Source organism: Octodon degus, unplaced genomic scaffold, assembly GCF_000260255.1.
Source record: "Octodon degus isolate 3935 unplaced genomic scaffold, OctDeg1.0 scaffold00030, whole genome shotgun sequence".
In the NCBI taxonomy this organism is placed as follows: Eukaryota; Metazoa; Chordata; class Mammalia; order Rodentia; family Octodontidae; genus Octodon; species Octodon degus.
In genome coordinates this window covers 9,272,174-9,279,342 of record NW_004524606.1, presented here as the reverse complement: position 1 = coordinate 9,279,342, position 7,169 = coordinate 9,272,174, and the positions used below count along the sequence as shown (strand labels likewise).

The window sequence follows — 7,169 nt, the reverse complement described above, 5'->3', positions numbered from 1 at the left end:
CAGTGTAATTTAAACTTTGCCTTCCCAGAGGAGTTCAGCTGTGCCGACTGCCAAAAAAGTGCCTGGGTCCCTGATGTCTCAAGCAAGTTACTGCAAACACAGGAGCAGTAGCTTGGAAAGTTCTACCCCACTTTTCTTTCCCCCTCAGACAGCAGATCATTCAGGCTTAACTTGCAGAGCCACTGCTTGAATGTAGCAGGTGAACCTTCTGTCTTACAATGCATGTCATCTAAATATCCAAGGCGCGGCTTCTCTTAGCCCGCCTGGGGCCTCTGGTGGATCTTTTTCTACTCACCCTTGTTCTGCACTGAAATCTGCTTAAATCCTGTTTCTGTCTCTGTGATTGGGGTCTTGTTCATTCTCCATGATTTGAAAGTTTCTACTCTGCATTAGTATTTGCAGGAGAAATCCCAAAGCGTAGACTAGGGTGAATAGACAGCTAGAAATGAGGTGAGAAAAACTGGCGATTCTTGGCAAGGAAAAGAATCTGTACATTAACAGACATGTTCAACAGACAAAAAACCTTCAAAGTGATACAAATATGCATTTATTGTGATGATTTTTTGTTGTTGATTTTTCTTCTGTACTGGGAATCAAATTCACGACCTCACATTTACCAGGCAGGCACTATGCCACTGAATTATATCCCCAGCCCCTATTGTGGTGGATTCTATAGAGAATAAATCTGTAACATTAGTTCTTATAACTTCGTTCAGGTTTGCGTCTACCTTCCCCTAATACTAAGAAGCAACCATGTAGTTTAGAGCTTTGTTTTTTGGTATGGGGAAATCAGGCTTAGAACCTTGCATGTGCCAGGCAGGTACTGTGCCACTGAACGATCTCTCTGGCCCAGAGCTTCATGTTAGAATGATTTTTTTTTCTTTTAACATTTGTTTGCATAACATGCTTTTTATTATCCTAGCTGATATGATTTGAGAAGAAAGTATTAATTCTCTCATCAGGCCTGCTTCCTTCCCAGTTGTTCAGAAAATTGAGCTACACTAGCAGTTTACGAGGTAAGAAGCATTAACTGGAGAGCTTCTTATGGGTAAGAAGCATTAACTGGTCAGCCTGAGCTGCTCCTGAGTAGCGGCTAGCCGCCAAGGGACTGACGCTTAGCATTTAACGTACCCAGTGTGCCGGAAGGGCCTGGTAAGGAGATCGCAGGTGTCGGTCCCACACTACCATCTCCAGCTAGTACCTTTGTGCCATCTAAACTTTTGAGAAGCAACAGCACATAACTCTTCTTCACATGTTGCTTGTTCAGCCTGCCTGGCTGTTTTGTTTCTTGAGGCTGTCTGTTATAGATGTGAGACCTTATGTGTACAGGTTGAGCGTTCCTAGCCAAAACTCTGAAATGAAAAGTGTTCCTAATTTTAAGACTTACTGAGCATGGACCCAGTGCCAAAAGTGGACAACTTCACCCCTGACCTCAAGGGATGGACATGCCACAGTGAAGCACAGGTGCACTAAAAACATTATTTAAGACTACCTTAGGCTGTATGTATTTGTGTATCTGAAACATAAACACATTTTATGTTTAGAGTTGGTTCCCACCTCTAAGATCACTTATTCATTCATTCATTCATTCATTCATTCGTGTATTGAATCATTCATTTGACAAAATATATTGACTGTAGTATACCAGGTCCTGGCAGATATGAATACCCTTGTAATTGAGTACTGTATTTCTAATTCAGCTAAACATACTGCTTATATAATCATATTAGAATGAGGTGGGATATAACTTCGATAAAGCAAGCAGGCTGGCTAAGCATGGTGGCACACGCTTATACTCCCAGGTGCTTACAGGGCTGAGGCAAGAGAATTACTTGAGCCTGGGAATTTAAGACCAGTGCAAAAACATAGGGAGACCTTGCTGTCTCAGGAAAACAGCAAAACGGGGCTGGCCAGATAGCTTAGCAGACTAAAGCGCCTACTTAGGCAGATGCAGGGACCTGGGTTCAATCCTTGGCACCATAAAGCCATGCCAATCCTGCCCCCAGGGCGCCCCGAGATGACAATTGAGACTGGATGTGGTGACATGCGCCTTTAATCCCAGCGCCTGGGAGGCTGAAAACAGGAGGATCATTATGAGTCTGATCTGTGTAGTAAGACTCAATAAACCCTGTACCAAATACATTAGAAAGAAAAAAAGGTAGAGAAAACAGAAAATGAGCAGTGTGGGGTGTTCATGATGTTCATCTGTGGTTTTTTTCTGGAGGGCTTTGTAATACATTTGGTGCTAGCAGCTCACCCCGGGCCACTGGGATGGATCAGTGCCATACACTTATTTATCCACTGTTCACCAAGTGTCCCTTGAATACCTACCACACTGCCTTGTGCTTTTGGATTCTGGACCCTCTCCTTTCAATTGCTGGATGACTTCAGACATTTTTCCCTGTTTCCCTGTTTTTGATTCTGTATGATTTGCTGAGATACCTTCAGTCAAGAGGGATTTGGTCAGAGCCCCATCTCTTCATATCCCTTCCCATCAGCTGCACTGTCAGTCCTGCGTCCCCTTGGATTTATGGCCCCGCCTATCCAGCATAGCACCTGTGATGATCCATTTCAGTAGTCTAGTCTCTGCCATCTCCCTCGCCCTTACCACTTGTTTCTCCACTGCTTCATCTTTGAGTACACTATTTTTCAGCACATGAGTGCATGCCGAGCTACTTCCAAAACTATGCTGAGGATGTACTTCTGCATTATGGACTCAACTCAGCCCCCCTGTTTCTTGAGTCTCTGTGTATGTGGCTTGAGATTCTCTGATTTGCTATCTTGACCATCCTGGAACTTGACTGCTGCTGTATCTTCACTGGATCTCAGCAGTTGATTTACTTTTTTTTTCTATAAGGATGGTGTGTTTTGTTAAAATTTCTTTCTCCAAACTTTCTCTTCCTTGCTCACTCCTCTGTAAGAAGGAAGGAGTTCTCAGTCTACTGAGTAGTTGCTGTGCCCCAGTCAGCACTGGACCCATGCAGCATCCTGCCGTTGCTCCTGGCCCTGTGTCTCTTTCATCTGCATCCCACTCCCTAGTCCTCCTTGGAGCAGCTCCTCTCTATCCAGTACCATCAGGCTTTGGGGAAGCAGCCCTTGGGAGGAAAGTCCTATAATCAGTTTTATATCTGAATTTGCTCAACCTTTGACCAACATAAAGTCCATTCAAGTGCTGAGGATGAAATAGCTCCTCTTGGGCTGGGGGGATAGCTCAGCAGCCTAAGCACTTGCCTGGCAAGTGCAAGGACCCACGTTCACTGCTTGGTACCGCATGCCATGCTGGCTCTGTGCCTAGGATCACTAGGAGTCTGAGCCATGTAGCGAGACACTGTATCAAATAAACGTAAATAAATAAATTTTTTAAAATCGAAAAAGTTACTTCCTCTCTAAGATAATATTCCTAGGAGTTTTTTTGATGAAAGGAGGAGGAAAGAGGCCTCCCAAGAGGATGAAGACAATGTATCAGAGAGATAGTGAAAAGTGAGTGATGCCAGGAGCTCCCTGGAAGCAGTTCCAGCTTAGTGGGTAGAAGATGGCAGCAAAGATACCTGGAAACTCATTGTGTGCCTGCGAGCGGGTCTGGAGTTCTAAACAAAGGAGTGCAGACTTTTCTTTTGAGAACAGGGTTGCTTTGGGAAGTTTGTGAGAAAAAGTGACTTGATCAGATTTTGTTGTCTTTTTTTTTTTTTCTTCCTGTACTGGGGATCTGCTCCAGGACTTTCTACATTCCCAGCCTTTTCCCTTTCTTTGAGATAGTCTCTTGCCCAGGCTTAGCTTGAACTTGTGATTCTCCTGCCTCCGTCTCCCAAGGTGCCAGGATTGTAGCCTCTGCCATCATGCCTGTGGTTGAGTGGTGTTTATGGGAATGATAGAGGCCTCCTGGGTACTGAAGGAGCTGGGGGCACCTGGATGAGCACAGTGTCAGCGACAAGAATGGGGGTGCACTGACAGGACTAAAGGTTTTCAAGTCTCAAGGATTAACTGAATGTCAGAGAAGGTGACAGTAACTTCCAAAGTCAGGAAAAGGAGTGTTAAGGGAAGAATGTTCAGATTTGGGCTTCAGGGTGTGTGGTAGAATTTGAGCGGTGGGAATAACCAACAAAGGAGAGAGGTTGTTGGGAGCTGGCATGGAGCATTTGAATGTGAGAGGTGAAGCTTTGGAAGAGGACAAGAGGAATCTTGAAGGACACAGCATTGGGTGGGTAGATGGAGATGGTAATGTCTTTTACAGAAAGACACAGGGGACCAAGGATGAGGTCATGGAGTGGAGGACTTGGCCTCCAGCAGCCTGGGAGAGAAGTTTCAGAGTGGCCTCTAGTGGCAGGTGTGATGGTGGCCCTGTGGTCCATTGGCCATGCCTCTGTGTGTCCCAGTGCCACCTGAATCTGTGTGCCTGGGGCTTTTTGTTACAGGCTACAGATTCCTGCTCAGCCCTCCAGAAGGGACTAGGTGCAGGGTAGGGTTCTCACTGACTTCAAATTTAGGAACTGCTGTCTTGCCCAGAAGATTGGGGTACACAGTGCCGAGACCTGCAAGTAGGAGGAATAAACATGGAGACAGCACCTTTGGCGAAACTTAGCTCCATAAAGGAAGAAAGCTGCTAGGTGGGAGCGAGAAGGGCCAAAAAGGAACCCAGAAATGACTGTGTAGGTCAGTGTACACTGAGCAGACATCTGTATGGGCTGGAGTGAGGGAGGCAGCGGAGAGGGAGGAGGTTTTGGAGGAGGGATTTGGATAGAAGGTATGGCCTAGGGAGCAGAATGTGGAGAGCCTCTTATTTTCAGTAAGGAGGGAGAATCGGGTAGAGGAATGAAGATTATTTGGTGTTGGGTGGGGAAATTCCCTTTGCCGTTGCCATCGTCTTACTTTCAGCCTCTTTAAGGCATATGAAACCCCTAACCACCCCTTCCTTCTTGAAACGCTCTTCCAACTTTTTTGTCACTGTTCCGGATTCCATTCCTGATTATGCTTCTACAGTAATCAGAGCTTAGATGAATTTGATACTCACGTTGTTGTCTACTAGCTTTATAGGGGTGTGTGTGTGTGTGTGTGTGTGTGTGTGTGTGTGTTTCATGCATGTGTGTGTGTTCCCTGACTTTATTTTTTTCTTCTAAAAAAAAAAAAAAAAATGGAAGTTAAGAAGCTCCTCACAAGGTGGGTGTGAGTATTGCTGCCCTTCTTCCTGCTTCCTCAGGCTCGCAGTTGTCTATAGCTGCTTAGGGCACTGCCCCACCCCTCTGAATTTCACCCACTGCCTTTGAGCCGTCTCCGTGCTGTCACTTGGCTGTGGCATAAGGAAGAACATCATCATTCTCTCTTTCAATGGAATGGAAATCTGGTCACTATCATTGATGTTTGGCCACTTCCTACCACACAGCTCACCTATGTTAGCTGCACAGTATCTATGTCCCTTCCATTCATCCATCCATCCACCCGTCTATCCATCTGATATTGAATTCCATTATTAATAAATAACCTAGTGTCTTATTAGGGACAAGTCATAATCCCTGGCTTACAGTTCAGTCTTCAAAAACTTAAGAGTACAGAGATTGCTGTTCCTGAATTGTGTGTAAAACTTCATGCGAGCCCCTGACAGAACAACCATTCCAGACCTGCTGTTAGCTATGGCCAAGAAAAGATTCCTAGCTCGAGTCAAACTGTGATACATCGAATAGCAGTAGCTCCAGAGAGGTGCCTGGCAGAGGCCCAGAAGAGAGGGTACAGAGGGCAGAGAGTGCAGAGGCAGCGATATCCTCAGTGGCATGGGAAGCAGTTCTTAGTGCTGTCATGGAGACAGGGAAGAAGAGGAGAGAGGGAAAGCTCCGGAGTGCTGGGGAGACAGACAGTGCCAGGGCCCGCAGAGCTGACGGCCGAGCCCAGTGCTGTGTGACAGAAGACAGTGTGGACTGCGTAAGAGATTTAAAACTTTCTGGTAGCCTCAGTAAGAAAAGTAAAATGAATCAACTATAAATTATATTGTTTCATCCACTTTATTTAAAATATCATTATTTTAATGTAATAAATAATAAAAGGACATTTTACATTTTGTTCTGTTGTATACACACTTGGAAGTGTCACCTTAGTTTGTAGATTAAAATTTCATGATAAATAATTGATCTGATTTTAGATTTCATAAAACTATTACTGACAAAGTACATTTATTTCCTTAAGTTGATACTTAAATTACAGTTTTCTAGTAATTTAATTGAACATCAGTTTTTAAAATTTAAACTGATTTGTGTAAAATGACATGCGTTAAAACTTCAGCTTTGCCCTGACTCTGGCCATATTTCAAACTTAGTCCATAGCCAGGCTTGATCCTTGGCCTTTGTATGAGCAGGCCTGTGGGGCTTCACTCTCTAGGAACCAGGCATCTTCTGAGGGTTTAAAGAGAGGAAGGTCATGTGATCAGTGTACCATGGTGATGCAGACTAGGAGTCCTGATAGTCTATATCCAGAGTTGTAAAGTGTTGGGGACGTAATTCCTGGCAGGGGGATGGGGAAGCAGGTATTATTTAAGTAGGAAGGAGGTTGAATATGGAAAATAGAAGAGAGACAACTGCATTGCCCTAATTTAGAATGTGATCTGTCCGCTTCAAATCCACAAATTGGAACTGGCTGTGAGTTTGCATGGATGGGGAATAGGTGCTTTTAGTTTGAGACAATGCAAAAGTTTGTTTTAGAATATTAAAGTAGAAATATCCAGGCAATTGTAAGAACAAGGTCTGTAGCTATGGAAAGGTACTTTGATGAAAAGGTACTGTATAGGTGCCACTTGATGTGATGCGAAGCTTCAGTAAAAGCTACCAGGGACAGTGCTTTAGAGCAGAGTTGATAGATGACAGCCAGCCCTGGGGGCCACACCAGGGGTCACCTGTTCGGTCAATAAAGTTTTACTGAAACACAGTCATGCCCATTTACTTAGTGTTTGTGGCTGCATTTCATCTACAGCAGAGCCAAGCAGCTAGGACAGAAACCAGATACTGTACAAATGAAACGTGTGCTAGCCGACGCTTTGCAGAGCAGGTATACCCACCCCGATGGGGGAGAGGGTGAGCCACCAGTGTGTGGGCGGAGAGCCTGAGCGCCCAAGGGAGAGGAGTGCTGCCCCACCCGCACCAAGAGACAGCCTGAATGACACCATCACAGGCTAGCCAGGGCTAAGGAGG

At 45.0% G+C, this 7,169-nt stretch overlaps 1 protein-coding gene across 8 annotated transcripts in view; it reads left to right on the top strand.

Annotated features, from left to right (window-relative positions):
* The window catches only part of Foxp1 (forkhead box P1), a 588,512-nt gene that overhangs the window by 332,943 nt on the left and 248,400 nt on the right, over positions 1-7,169 (top strand). The window lies entirely within an intron of this gene.